The following is a 16,175-nucleotide window of genomic DNA, read 5'->3' as shown; positions in this document are numbered from 1 at the left end:
GGCTAAGTCCCAGATTGGGTCTGTCTGAAATACACTTCCAAGTTACCACACAAGCAAGCAAGATGGCCTAGTGATGGATCCATATGATATGAAGAGAAAAATCGGCTAAGTCCGAGATTGGGTCTGTCAGAAATACACTATCAAGTTACCACACAAGCAAGCAAGATGGCCTAAGGATGGATCCATATGATATGAAGAGAAAAATCGGCTAAGTCCAAGATTGGGTCTGTCAGACATACACTTTCAAGTTACCACACAAGCAAGCAAGATGGCCTAGTGATGGATTCATATAATATGAAGAGAAAAATCGGCTAAGTCCCAGATTGGGTCTGTCGGAAATACACTATCAAGTTACCACATGAGCAAGCAAGTTACCACATGAAGAGAAAGCCGGCAAAGTCCGGGAATGTTACCACATGAACTGTAAAATGGGCAAAAACCTACCTTCACAGGGAACGTGAATAACTAAGGCTGTAGACATCGGATCGACAAGCCAAAGACTGATATGGAAAGGAAATGAGTAGTACTAGCTTTCCTGAGAGTTGCAGAGCTTAGACTGCATATGAACGGAAGTTATTAAGCGTCAAAGTCAGAAAAGTTGCCCGATGGAACACAAGTTCCAACTTAGAGCATGAATACCGCCTAGACGGTAAGAGGTACGGCCAGGCTGAGGAATAAGAAAATGTTGGCCAACATGTTCCCTAACTATCCCCCGAAGACCGCAAAGCAATCCAACATCAACCAAGAAAGTTATAGCCCGATCAAGGAAACACCTACTTTGCACCGATATTGCACCAAATACATGTACCAAGCACCTTCGGTTGCATACCTGCAGGGGTTTACCATAGTAGGCCATGGAAGACCGATATACCGAACATAATCACTTTCTATCTCCTCGGGTGTTTGAGATAGCGCTTTGCGGTACAGGAACGAAAGTTAGACTTTATCTTGGTGCATCTTTTTGCCCAAGATCACAAGACCCTATCTACCAAGGCAAGAAAGTTGTGTGGGGACAAAATGTCCAAAAGTGCCCAAAGTGGCACACTTGAACCATATATTCGAGAAAAACACAAGTGTGGGCCCGAGCTAGCAAGTTGAAATGTTCTGACCGTCAGTAGCCCTAGTTGAGGTGCACTTATCATTATATGAGGCCAACGTGCCAGCTAGTCTCTAAAGGGGCGATATGGGTGTTCCAAGGTTTGTACCCAATTGAGGAAAAAACAGGGTAAGGTACGGTGTACCGCGAATAACTCGGGCTATAGATGTCCGATCGATGAGTTTGGCATATGTATGGAAAGGTCTCGACGAGACCTAACTACCCTGAAAGTATGAAGGCAAAGACTTGAATGACCGGGAAGTTATTAAGTGCACAAGTGGTAAAGTTGCACCAAAGTCCATGTTACCCGAAGTGGTACATGAACACCCAATATTCGACCAAAACACAAGTTTAGAGACGAGCTAGCGAGCTACATTGTTCAGACCGTCAGTAGCCCGCATCAAGACACGCATTTCATTATATTGAGCCTAGCCGCTAGCTCGACTCGAAGTCGGTCATATGGTTGGTTGATGGTTTGGACCGACCACGTGGTGTACCAAGGTGATGTACCTTTCATGAATTAAAACTCTGGCTGTATGGCACTGAGCGACAAGCTAAGGTGTGATTTGGAATAGTCTTGAGTGGGACTATTTAGGAAAAATGCGAACAAAAAATCACAAAGTCCTTGGGCGAAGCTATTAGCGAAACATAGAGCAAATTGGTACCAAAAACTATGGAAATGGGACTTGAGTCAAAAATAACCGCAAGTTGGAGAAGAGATAGCAAGCTTGCGTAGAACAATTATATTTGGTGCATGGTATCACCAACAAAAAAGTATATGGGGCCAAGGTGCTGGCTGGCCTCCAAAGTGGAGATATGGGCGATCCAAAGTTTGTACCCAAGTACGAACAAGTATGGAAAAAACAGGGTAAGGTACCAAGTACCATTAATAACTTCGGCTGTAGATGGCCGAGCGAGGCAAACGGCTCACCGTTGGAAAGGTCTTGGGGAGACCTATCTACCCTGAAAGTTTCATGAGGCTGAGTTGAAAGACCACGGAGATATTAGGTGATGATGGTCCAATTCGGGGACCAAGTCGCAGGAAATGGCGCTTGACCAAAATCACCCTTGGAAGGTGAATACCGGCTTACCGGTAAGAGATAGCGACTTGGCGTAGAATATTCATAAGTTGGGCGTGTAGAGACGCAACTTTTATTATATGGGGCCAACCCGGTCAGGGTGCTCCAAGTCGGTCGTTTGGTTGGTTTATGGTTTGGGCCGACCACATGGTGTACCAAGTTGAGGTATCTTTCATGAATCATAACTCGGTCAGTTTGCCACCGAGCGACAAGTTGCGGTGTGTTTTGGAATGGTCTTGAGTGGGACTATCAAGCAAAAATACAAACAGAATATCAGCTTGTCCATGGCCGAAGCTATTAGTGAAACATATAGCAAAATGGGTCCGAAAACGAATGAAATGGGACTTGGACCAAGAATAACGGCAAGTTAGAGAAGAGATAGCAAGTTGGCGTAGAACAATTATATTTAGTGCATGGTATGACCAAGAAAAAAGTATATGGGGCAAAGGTGCTGGCTGGCCTCCAAAGTGGAGATATGGGCGATACAAAGTTTGTACCCAAGTACGAACAAGTATGGAAAAAACAGGGTAAGGTACCAAGTACCATTAATAACTTCGGCTGTAGATGGCCGAGCGAGGCAAACGGCTCACCGTTGGAAAGGTCTTGGGGAGACCTATCTACCCTGAAAGTTTCATGAGGCTGAGTTGAAAGACCACGGAGATATTAGGTGATGATGGTCCAATTCGGGGACCAAGTCGCAGGAAATGGCACTTGACCAAAATCACCCTTGGAAGGTGAATACCGGCTTACCGGTAAGAGATAGCGACTTGGCGTAGAATATTCATAAGTTGGGCGTGTAGAGACGCAACTTTTATTATATGGGGCCAACCCGGTCAGGGTGCTCCAAGTCGGTCGTTTGGTTGGTTTATGGTTTGGGCCGACCACGTGGTGTACCAAGTTGAGGTATCTTTCATGAATTATAACTTGGTCAGTTTGCCACCGAGCGACAAGCTGCGGTGTGTTTTGGAATGGTCTTGAGTAGGACTATCAAGGAAAAATACCAATCGAAAATCAGCTTGTCCATGGCCGAAGCTATTAGTGAAACATATAGCAAAATGGGTCCAAAAACGAATGAAATGGGAATTGGACCAAGAATAACGGCAAGTTGGAGAAGAGATAGCAAGTTGGCGTAGAACAATTATATTTGGTGCATGGCATGACCAACAAAAAAGTATATGGGGCCAAGGTGCTAGCTGGCCTCCAAAGTGGAGATATGGGCGATCCAAAGTTTGTACCCAAGTACGAACAAGTATGGAAAAAACAGGGTAAGGTACCAAGTACCATTAATAACTTCGGCTGTAGATGGCCGAGCGAGGCAAACGGCTCACCGTTGGAAAGGTCTTGGGGAGACCTATCTACCCTGAAAGTTTCATGAGGCTGAGTTGAAAGACCACGGAGATATTAGGTGATGATGGTCCAATTCGGGGACCAAGTCGCAGGAAATGGCACTTGACCAAAATCACCCTTGGAAGGTGAATACCGGCTTACCGGTAAGAGATAGCGACTTGGCGTAGAATATTCATAAGTTGGGCGTGTCGAGACGCAACTTTCATTATATGGGGGCAACCCGGTCAGGGTGCTCCAAGTCGGTCGTTTGGTCGGTATATGGTTTGGGCCGACCACATGGTGTACCAAGTTGAGGTATCTTTCATGAATCATAACTCGGTCAGTTTGCCACCGAGCGACAAGTTGCGGTGTGTTTTGGAATGGTCTTGAGTGGGACTATCAAGCAAAAATACAAACAGAATATCAGCTTGTCCATGGCCGAAGCTATTAGTGAAACATATAGCAAAATGGGTCCGAAAACGAATGAAATGGGACTTGGACCAAGAATAACGGCAAGTTAGAGAAGAGATAGCAAGTTGGCGTAGAACAATTATATTTAGTGCATGGTATGACCAAGAAAAAAGTATATGGGGCAAAGGTGCTGGCTGGCCTCCAAAGTGGAGATATGGGCGATACAAAGTTTGTACCCAAGTATGGCAAAAACTGGTAGAGGTACCTTTCATGAATTACTGCTCAGGCTGTATGGCACTTAGCGGGACGCTTGGCTCTGGTATGGAATAGTCTTGAGTGGGACTATCAAGGAAAAATACGAACAAAAAATCACCATGTCCACGGACGAAGGTATTAGCGAAACTTAGAGCGAAATTGCGACCAAGTCGCTGGAAATGGCCCTTGGACCAAGTATACCGTCAAGGCGGTACGAGATAGCGAGTTGACGTAGAACATTTATAAGTTTGCCTACAAGAGACAAAAGTTTAGTTATATGGGGCCAACCCGCTCAGGGTTGTCCAAGTCGGTCATATGGCTGATCGAAATTTTGACCAAGTACTGAGAAAACAGGGTAAGGTACCGTGTACCTCGAATAACTTCGGCTGTAGATGTCCGAGCGAGGCGAACGGCATAGCGTTGGAAAGGTCTTGAGGTGCTCTAGGCACCCTGAAAGTATGAGAAAGCTATCTGGAAAACTTGTGGAGATATTAGAGAAACATAGGGCCCAAAAGATACCAAGTCGCAGGAAATGGGCCCTCCATGAACACCCTAAAATCCCAATTACGGCTAAGTTGCAGGCCAGCTAGCGAAGTGAAATGTTCTAGGCATAACTAGAACACGTTAAGGCGCAACTTTTTGAATAAGAACTTTTTTCGATATCTGGTCCCCAAAGGGGGGATATGGGCGATCCAAGGATTTTTCCAAGTTTCGGTACTTTTTACGGTATCGCTCATAGCTCCGGCTGTAAGCAAGCAAATGACAATTTAAGACATGATTTGGAAAGGTATTGAGTAGTACTAACTTACGTTAGAACACAGCGAAGCGCTATCGGTTCATGGCAAGGCCGATATAAACAGTCAAAGATGAAAAATGTTGATAAAATGAACAAAAATTACCTTGGTACGCGAATAGCGGCCAGGGATGAAGAGGTACGAAGTTGGTGTAGAACAATTATATTTAGGGCTTGGTACGCTCTAAAAGTTTGCTGAAGACCGCAAAGCGCTCAGACCCATAGAAAGTGGCCATTTGGGCCGAACAGTGCATGCAAAGAGGTGAAAATGCAAAAATTGCACTTTGGGGGGCGATTTGCGGGGGGAAGGAGGGGTCGGAGGGCAAAATGTCCCTTGACCAAAAAGTTTTATCTCGTCGAGATCTACAACATTGCCGAAGACCGCAAAGCGCTAGCTCGCAATCGAAAAATCGAGAATTTGAAAATTTTCTAAGTCTTGGGCTCCCTAAGGAAAAGTTTCAAAAATCACGTTTGTCCCCTATTTTGAAGGGGAAGGAGTCGGTTCCGGGGCATGGTGTCTTCGGCAAAAAGTCTTATCTTTTTGCGTACTTTCGACTAGTTCAATAAAAATTTTTGACCCAAAATTTGTTCGGCGGACCCCTAGGTCGAAAAACCCGAAAAAAGTCGAAAAAAGTCGAAAATGTCGAAAAATGAGAAAACCTCATATTCGGACTCTACACGAGCCCCAGATATTGAAAAGTGAAATCCGCGGTCGATTTGGAACAAAAAATTTACCTAGGCAAAGTTGTATGGAGGTAGGGACCCCTGAGAAAAAAGTTTGGTCCCGAGGCTCCTTGGACCACCAAGTCCCTAGGTCGGACCAAAATCGGAAAAAATCCGACCAAAGTCGAAAGTGTCGAAAATTTTAAAAAACCCCTTTTGGGGCCCTATGGCCTCCCTAGATAATGAAAAGTGAGGTCCGCGGCCGATCCGGAAGAAAAACTTGACCTAGGCAAACTTGTATGACGGTGGGGACCCAAAAAAATTTCAATGAGTGTAGTTTAGACAGGCCGGAAAATGTATCGGTGGTCCGTATCAAGGGACGTCTTTTAGTTCCATGGGGTGGTGGTCGTCGAACAAAGTCGCCTAGGTCGACCACCAGAAAGACCAGTCGTGTTGTAATGGATGTTTTGACCACTTTACTAGGGAAACCTAGTAGGTCGAAGCAAATTTGGGGTTCGAGATGAGTTGGTGAAAGTTGGTCCAACCTAGGTGTGCTTGGTGGAGGTTGACCATGAAAGTAGAGCATGATGGGAATGACCATAACTTTGGTTCTAGATGTCGGATCGGTACACTTTCGGCAGTTTTGGAAAGGTGAAGGCCTGCTCTAGCTATGTTTCCTACCAAGCTGAGCGCCTACTAGTGACCCGGAGGAGGTATTAAGGGTCAAAGGCAAAAAGGGGTACCCTAAAGTGCGTGTGACCAAGAAAATGGGAAAAACGGTATCGCCTATAGCTCAGGCTGTATGGCTCGGATCGGAAAGCTTGGATATGCGTTGGAAAGGTCTTGACGAGCGCTAGCTATGTGTCCTACCAAGCGAAGCGCTAGGTGTTGAGCAAGTCGGTCATATTAGAGGGCAAAGGTGAAAAATGGTGGTTTAGAGGCGAAAATTCACCTTATGATCGAAAATAGCGGGCGAACGATAAGAGCTACGAACACGGCGTAGAACAATCATAAGTACGTTACCACAAGACCTAACTTTGGCCAATATAGAGCGAGAAGATCGGAGGTACCCATCAGGGTGATATGGCTGGTTCAAAGTTGGACCAAAACGAGACTTGAGAAATGGATTGAAACACGGTATCGCGAATAACTCAGGCTGTATGGAACGGATCGACAAGCTTAGATCAGTGTTGGAAAGGTCGAACCGAGCGCTAACTATAATCCCAAACAACCGAAGCGCTAAGTGTTGAGCAAAACTGAGTTATTAAGCGACAAAGTGGAAAAATAATACCAAAATGGCCAAAAATCACACAAGACCAAGAATACCGAGCAAGCGGTAAGAGATAGCGGGTTGACGTAGAATACTTATAAGTTGGCCTCTACGAGACCTAAAAGTCGTCCATAGACAGCGAGAAGATCGGACCACTCTGGAAGGGTGATACGAGTGGTCAAAAATTAGCAAAAATGAAACATGGCTAAAATGGATTTGAATTGTGCACCATGTAGCTCCGGCTGTATGGCATGGATTGTAGAGCTAGGATATGTTTTGGAAAGGTAACACCCAGCGCTAGATACGACTAGAAGAAAGCAAAGCGCTAACTAGCATGATTTGGAAGTTATTAAGCGTCAAAGTCGAAAAATGTTACCAAAATTGAAACTCGAGTACATTGGGCCAAAAAGTACAAGTTGTGAAATTTGGACTTACGAGTAAAATACCGAGCAGGCGGTAAGAGATAGAGACTTGGTGTAGAACAATTATAAGTTGGGCATGTTATAACCTATATTTGGCCCGAACATAGTCTCGAGATCGGTGGTACCTAAAAGGGTGGTACAGGTGTTAGATGGTTTTCCCAGAGCATAAGCTCCACATGATATGGAAAACGGGAAACATCATAACTTCGGCTGTATGGCATGGAATGGAACGAACAAGGTATCGATGGAAAGAGAAAAGGTAGCGCTAACTATAATTCCTACCAAGCAAAGCGCTAGCATGTGACCGTTTGGGTGTTATTGTGAGTCAAAGTCAGAAATTGTTACCACGAGAGGCGAAAATCCGACTAAGTCCAAAAATACCGGGCTGGCGGTAAGAGATACGGCTTGGCCGTAGAACATTTATAAGTTGGCCAAGACAAGACCTAAGTTTCGTCCATAGACGACAAGAAGATCGAAGATACCTGAAGGTGAGATATGGGCGTCCCAAAGTGGGCCTTTGGAAAAGTGACAAACTTCCCTTATAACAGCATACACCAAATATCTCTGGCTCTATGGCACCGAATAAGAAGTTGAGCTCAGCGATAGAAAGGTGATAGTCAGCGCTAAATATCATACGAACAGAGTGAAGCGCTAAAGGGAAAGGATCTTGGTGATATAAGGTGACAAAGTCGAGAAAAGTTGCCTCAAAATCATGAAAAATGTGAAAAAATGGCTAAGTCCCGGGTGCCTTAAGGGCAGGTTAATCGAATGTACCGAGCTGGCGGTACGAGATAGAGACTTGGTGTAGAACAATTATATGTTTGGCATGGAAAGACCTACATTCGGTCAATACAAAGTGAGAAGATCAAAGATACCCGCAAGGGTGATATTGGTGTCCAAAGGAAAAAAGCACTAAGTCAAGAAGTCAGTATGCGATGAAACACGGACCAAGAGTACCAAGCAATTGGTGCAAGTTAGAGCCTTAATGGTTCAAGATAGAGACTTGGTGTAGAACAATTATAAGTTTGGCATAGCAAGACCTACATTTGGTCAATACATGGTGCGAAGATCAAAGATACCCGTAAGGGTGATATTGGTGTCCAAAGGTAAAAAACACTAAGTCTTGGGTAACTTATATGAAGAAAAAGGACCCTGATGGGTCATATGGAATTGATCGAAAAATCGGCTAAGTCCCAAAATGGGGATGTCAGAACTACACTCAAATGTTACCACACCAAGCAAGGCAAACTTATATGAAGCAAAGGACCCTGATGGGTCATATGGTATTTTACGAAAAATCGGCTAAGTCCCAAAATGGGGATGTCAGAACTACACTCAAATGTTACCACACCAAGCAAGGCAAACTTATATGAAGCAAAGGACCCTGATGGGTCATATGGTATTTTACGAAAAATCGGCTAAGTCCCAAAATGGGGATGTCTGAACTACACTCAAATGTTACCACATCAAGCAAGGCAAACTTATATGAAGGCAAGGACCCTGATGGGTCATATGGTATTTTACGAAAAATCGGCTAAGTCCCAAAATGATGATGTCAGAACTACACTCATATGTTACCACACCAAGCAAGGCAAACTTATATGAAGGCAAGGACCCTGATGGGTCATATGGTATTGATCGAAAAATCGGCTAAGTCCCAAAATGGGGATGTCAGAACTACACTCAAATGTTACCACACCAAGCAAGGCAAACTTATATGAAGGCAAGGACCCTGATGGGTCATATGGTATTTTACGAAAAATCGGCTAAGTCCCAAAATGGGGATGTCAGAACTACACTCAAATGTTACCACACCAAGCAAGGCAAACTTATATGAAGCAAAGGACCCTGATGGGTCATATGGTATTTTACGAAAAATCGGCTAAGTCCCAAAATGGGGATGTCAGAACTACACTCAAATGTTACCACACCAAGCAAGGCAAACTTATATGAAGCAAAGGACCCTGATGGGTCATATGGTATTTTACGAAAAATCGGCTAAGTCCCAAAATGGGGATGTCAGAACTACACTCAAATGTTACCACACCAAGCAAGGCAAACTTATATGAAGGAAAGGACCCTGATGGGTCATATGGTATTTTACGAAAAATCGGCTAAGTCCCAAAATGATGATGTCAGAACTACACTCATGTGTTACCACACCAAGCAAGGCAAACTTATATGAAGCAAAGGACCCTGATGGGTCATATGGTATTTTACGAAAAATCGGCTAAGTCCCAAAATGATGATGTCAGAACTACACTCAAATGTTACCACACCAAGCAAGGCAAACTTATATGAAGGCAAGGACCCTGATGGGTCATATGGTATTTTACGAAAAATCGGCTAAGTCCCAAAATGGGGATGTCTGAACTACACTCAAATGTTACCACATCAAGCAAGGCAAACTTATATGAAGGAAAGGACCCTGATGGGTCATATGGTATTTTACGAAAAATCGGCTAAGTCCCAAAATGATGATGTCAGAACTACACTCAAAGGTTACCACACCAAGCAAGGCAAACTTATATGAAGCAAAGGACCCTGATGGGTCATATGGTATGGATCGAAAAATCGGCTAAGTCCCAAAATGGGGATGTCAGAACTACACTCAAATGTTACCACACCAAGCAAGGCAAACTTATATGAAGCAAAGGACCCTGATGGGTCATATGGTATTTTACGAAAAATCGGCTAAGTCCCAAAATGGGGATGTCAGAACTACACTCAAATGTTACCACACCAAGCAAGGCAAACTTATATGAAGGAAAGGACCCTGATGGGTCATATGTTATTTTACGAAAAATCGGCTAAGTCCCAAAATGGGGATGTCAGAACTACACTCAAATGTTACCACACCAAGCAAGGCAAACTTATATGAAGGAAAGGACCCTGATGGGTCATATGGTATTTTACGAAAAATCGGCTAAGTCCCAAAATGGGGATGTCAGAACTACACTAAAAAGTTACCACACCAAGCAAGGCAAACTTATATGAAGCAAAGGACCCATATGGGTCATATGGTATTTTACGAAAAATCGGCTAAGTCCCAAAATGGGGATGTCAGAACTACACTCAAATGTTACCACACCAAGCAAGGCAAACTTATATGAAGGAAAGGACCCTGATGGGTCATATGGTATTTTACGAAAAATCGGCTAAGTCCCAAAATGGGGATGTCAGAACTACACTCAAATGTTACCACACCAAGCAAGGCAAACTTATATGAAGGAAAGGACCCTGATGGGTCATATGGTATTTTACGAAAAATCGGCTAAGTCCCAAAATGGGGATGTCAGAACTACACTCAAATGTTACCACACCAAGCAAGGCAAACTTATATGAAGGAAAGGACCCTGATGGGTCATATGGTATTTTACGAAAAATCGGCTAAGTCCCAAAATGGGGATGTCAGAACTACACTCAAATGTTACCACACCAAGCAAGGCAAACTTATATGAAGGAAAGGACCCTGATGGGTCATATGGTATGGATCGAAAAATCGGCTAAGTCCCAAAATGGGGATGTCAGAACTACACTCAAATGTTACCACACCAAGCAAGGCAAACTTATATGAAGGCAAGGACCCTGATGGGTCATATGGTATTTTACGAAAAATCGGCTAAGTCCCAAAATGGGGATGTCAGAACTACACTCAAATGTTACCACACCAAGCAAGGCAAACTTATATGAAGCAAAGGACCCTGATGGGTCATATGGTATTGATTGAAAAATCGGCTAAGTCCCAAAATGGGGATGTCAGAACTACACTCAAATGTTACCACACCAAGCAAGGCAAACTTATATGAAGCAAAGGACCCATATGGGTCATATGGTATTTTACGAAAAATCGGCTAAGTCCCAAAATGGGGATGTCAGAACTACACTCATGTGTTACCACACCAAGCAAGGCAAACTTATATGAAGCAAAGGACCCTGATGGGTCATATGGTATTTTACGAAAAATCGGCTAAGTCCCAAAATGAGGATGTCAGAACTACACTAAAAAGTTACCACACCAAGCAAGGCAAAGTACCTAGGTGAACCCTAGGAAGAAACACGGACCAAGTCAGATGGCCTAAGTCAATAGAACAAGTGACCTAGGCAAAGTTGTATGGCGCTGAGGACCCTGAAAAATCTGGTTAGTGTAGTTTAGACAGGGTAGGTTTTTGGGTCGGCCGAACCCCCTTATTTTGGGTTTTGGCCTCATCAAGAAGCTACACCTAGGCAAACTGCCTAGGGTGAAAGTGCGAAGACCAATCGAATAGTAAGACAAGTTTTGACCGATCGCCCTAGGCAAGCTTGTATGAAGAAAGGGACCCTAAGGGTCATATGGAAATACATGAAAAATCGGCTAAGTCCCAAAATTGGGATGTCAGAACTACACTAAAAAGTTACCACATCAAGCAAGGCAAACTACCTAGGTGAACCCTAGCAAGAAACACGGACCAAGTCAGATGGCCTAAGTCAAGAGTGCAAGTGACCTAGGCAAAGTTGTATGACGGTGAGGACCCTGAAAAATCTGGTTAGTGTAGTTTAGACAGGGGAGGTTTTTGGGTCGGCTGAACCTCCTTATTTTGGGTTTTGACCTCCTCAAGAAGCTACACCTAGGCAAACTGCCTAGGGTGAAAGTGCGAAGACCAATCGAATAGTAAGACAAGTTTTGACCGATCGCCCTAGGCAAGCTTGTATGAAGAAAGGGACCCTATGGGTCATATGGAAATACATGAAAAATCGGCTAAGTCCCAAAATTGGGATGTCAGAACTACACTAAAAAGTTACCACATCAAGCAAGGCAAACTACCTAGGTGAACCCTAGCAAGAAACACGGACCAAGTCAGATGGCCTAAGTCAAGAGTGCAAGTGACCTAGGCAAAGTTGTATGACGGTGAGGACCCTGAAAAATCTGGTTAGTGTAGTTTAGACAGGGGAGGTTTTTGGGTCGGCTGAACCTCCTTATTTTGGGTTTTGACCTCCTCAAGAAGCTACACCTAGGCAAACTGCCTAGGGTGAAAGTGCGAAGACCAATCGAATAGTAAGACAAGTTTTGACCGATCGCCCTAGGCAAGCTTGTATGAAGAAAGGGACCCTATGGGTCATATGGAAATACATGAAAAATCGGCTAAGTCCCAAAATTGGGATGTCTGAACTACACTAAAAAGTTACCACAGCAAGCAAGGCAAAGTACCTAGGTGAACCCTAGGAAGAAACACGGACCAAGTCAGATGGCCTAAGTCAAGAGTACAAGTGACCTAGGCAAAGTTGTATGGCGCTGAGGACCCTGAAAAATCGGGTTAGTGTAGTTCAGACAGGGGAGGTTTCTGGGTCGGCTGAACCTCCTTATTTCGGGTTTTGGCCTCCTCAAGAAGACAGACCTAGGCAAACTGCCTAGGGTGAAAGTGCGAAGACCAATCGAATAGTAAGACAAGTTTTGACCGATCGCCCTAGGCAAGCTTGTATGAAGAAAGGGACCCTATGGGTCATATGGAAATACATGAAAAATCGGCTAAGTCCCAAAATTGGGATGTCTGAACTACACTAAAAAGTTACCACATCAAGCAAGGCAAAGTACCTAGGTGAACCCTAAGAAGAAACACGGACCAAGTCAGATGGCCTAAGTCAAGAGTACAAGTGACCTAGGCAAAGTTGTATGGCGCTGAGGACCCTGAAAAATCGGGTTAGTGTAGTTCAGACAGGGGAGGTTTTTGGGTCGGCTGAACCTCCTTATTTTGGGTTTTGACCTCCTCAAGAAGCTACACCTAGGCAAACTGCCTAGGGTGAAAGTGCGAAGACCAATCGAATAGTAAGACAAGTTTTGACCGATCGCCCTAGGCAAGCTTGTATGAAGAAAGGGACCCTATGGGTCATATGGAAAATCCATGAAAAATCGGCTAAGTCCCAAAATTGGGATGTCTGAACTACACTAAAAAGTTACCACATCAAGCAAGGCAAAGTACCTAGGTGAACCCTAAGAAGAAACACGGACCAAGTCAGATGGCCTAAGTCAAGAGTACATGTGACCTAGGCAAAGTTGTATGGCGCTGAGGACCCTGAAAAATCGGGTTAGTGTAGTTCAGACAGGGGAGGTTTTTGGGTCGGCTGAACCTCCTTATTTTGGGTTTTGACCTCCTCAAGAAGCTACACCTAGGCAAACTGCCTAGGGTGAAAGTGCGAAGACCAATCGAATAGTAAGACAAGTTTTGACCGATCGCCCTAGGCAAGCTTGTATGAAGAAAGGGACCCTTAGGGTCATATGGAAATTCATGAAAAATCGGCTAAGTCCCAAAATTGGGATGTCAGAACTACACTATAAAGTTACCACATCAAGCAAGGCAAAGTACCTAGGTGAACCCTAGGAAGAAACACGGACCAAGTCAGATGGCCTAAGTCAAGAGTATAAGTGACCTAGGCAAAGTTGTATGGCGCTGAGGACCCTGAAAAATCGGGTTAGTGTAGTTAAGACAGGGGAGGTTTCAGGGTCGGCTGGACCTCCTTATTTCGGGTTTTGGCCTCCTCAAGAAGACAGACCTAGGCGAATTGCCTAGGGTGAAACTGCGAAGACCAATCGAATAGTAAGACAAGTTTTGACCGATCGCCCTAGGCAAGCTTGTATGAAGAAAGGGACCCTTAGGGTCATATGGAAATTCATGAAAAATCGGCTAAGTCCCAAAATTGGGATGTCAGAACTACACTAAAAAGTTACCACATCAAGCAAGGCAAAGTACCTAGGTGAACCCTAGGAAGAAACACGGACCAAGTCAGATGGCCTAAGTCAAGAGTGCAAGTGACCTAGGCAAAGTTGTATGGCGCTGAGGACCCTGAAAAATCGGGTTAGTGTAGTTAAGACAGGGGAGGTTTCAGGGTCGGCCAGACCTCCTTATTTCGGGTTTTGGCCTCCTCAAGAAGACAGACCTAGGCGAATTGCCTAGGGTGAAACTGCGAAGACCAATCGAATAGTAAGACAAGTTTTGACCGATCGCCCTAGGCAAGCTTGTATGAAGAAAGGGACCCTTAGGGTCATATGGAAATTCATGAAAAATCGGCTAAGTCCCAAAATTGGGATGTCAGAACTACACTATAAAGTTACCACATCAAGCAAGGCAAAGTACCTAGGTGAACCCTAGGAAGAAACACGGACCAAGTCAGATGGCCTAAGTCAAGAGTATAAGTGACCTAGGCAAAGTTGTATGGCGCTGAGGACCCTGAAAAATCGGGTTAGTGTAGTTAAGACAGGGGAGGTTTCAGGGTCGGCTGGACCTCCTTATTTCGGGTTTTGGCCTCCTCAAGAAGACAGACCTAGGCGAATTGCCTAGGGTGAAACTGCGAAGACCAATCGAATAGTAAGACAAGTTTTGACCGATCGCCCTAGGCAAGCTTGTATGAAGAAAGGGACCCTTAGGGTCATATGGAAATTCATGAAAAATCGGCTAAGTCCCAAAATTGGGATGTCAGAACTACACTAAAAAGTTACCACATCAAGCAAGGCAAAGTACCTAGGTGAACCCTAGGAAGAAACACGGACCAAGTCAGATGGCCTAAGTCAAGAGTATAAGTGACCTAGGCAAAGTTGTATGGCGCTGAGGACCCTGAAAAATCGGGTTAGTGTAGTTAAGACAGGGGAGGTTTCAGGGTCGGCCAGACCTCCTTATTTCGGGTTTTGGCCTCCTCAAGAAGACAGACCTAGGCGAATTGCCTAGGGTGAAACTGCGAAGACCAATCGAATAGTAAGACAAGTTTTGACCGATCGCCCTAGGCAAGCTTGTATGAAGAAAGGGACCCTATGGGTCATATGGAAATTCATGAAAAATCGGCTAAGTCCCAAAATTGGGATGTCAGAACTACACTATAAAGTTACCACATTAGCAAGGCAGACTTGTATGAAGAACGGGACCCAGGTGAAAGTAGCAAATATCCCAAACCGAACATGAATATTATACACACAAGAGTACGAACATAAAGGAACACGGACCAAGCGTGCCGAGAGAATCGGTACTATAGAGCCCTCGTGGTTCTACACAAAGACTTTATGTTAGGGGTTCAAGCCCCATAGTACTCAAACGGTGACAGTAGCAAATATCCCAAACCGAACATGAATATTATACACACAAGAGTACGAACATAAAGGAACACGGACCAAGCGTGCCGAGAGAATCGGTACTATAGAGCCCTCGTGGTTCTACACAAAGACTTTATGTTAGGGGTTCAAGCCCCATAGTACTCAAACGGTGACAGTAGCAAATATCCAAAAACGAACTGGAATTTACATTCTGTTGGTCATGCGGTCGTCCAAAGGGGTCTAGTATCCTGGGATGACAAGCATCACGGGCACAGTCTCGTATCAAAACAGTCGAAGAGGCCCGCGAAAGCTTGCTTTCCATGGCTATGCGATGCACAAATTGAGTTTCTCCGTAGTTATACACAGCGCACAGGTGAAAGTAGCAAATATCCCAAATCGAACATGAATTTTATACACACAAGAGTACAAACATAAAGGAACACGGACCAAGCGTACCGAGAGAATCGGTACTAGAGCCCTTGTGGTTCTACATTGAGAGCCCTCGTGGTTCTACATAGATACTTTATGTTAGGGGTTCCAACCCCATAGTACTAGAACGGTGGAAGTAGCAAATAAACCGAACGTGGAATTTACTTTCTGATGGTCATGCGGTCGTCCAAAGGGGTCTTGTATCCTGGGATGACAAGCATCACGGGCACAGCTCGTATCAAAACAGTCGAAGAGGCCCGCGAAAGCTTGCTTTCCATGGCTATGCGATGCACAAATTGAGTTTACTCACCGTAGTATAAAACGAACGAACCGAACCTATCCGAGTAGGGATAATGGGCGCAGTAACATACTTCT

The sequence above is a fragment of the Anopheles ziemanni genome (assembly GCF_943734765.1).
Source record: "Anopheles ziemanni chromosome X unlocalized genomic scaffold, idAnoZiCoDA_A2_x.2 X_unloc_29, whole genome shotgun sequence".
In the NCBI taxonomy this organism is placed as follows: domain Eukaryota; kingdom Metazoa; phylum Arthropoda; class Insecta; order Diptera; family Culicidae; genus Anopheles; species Anopheles ziemanni.
The sequence above is the reverse complement of the archived record's forward strand: the minus strand, read 5'-3'. Positions refer to the sequence as shown.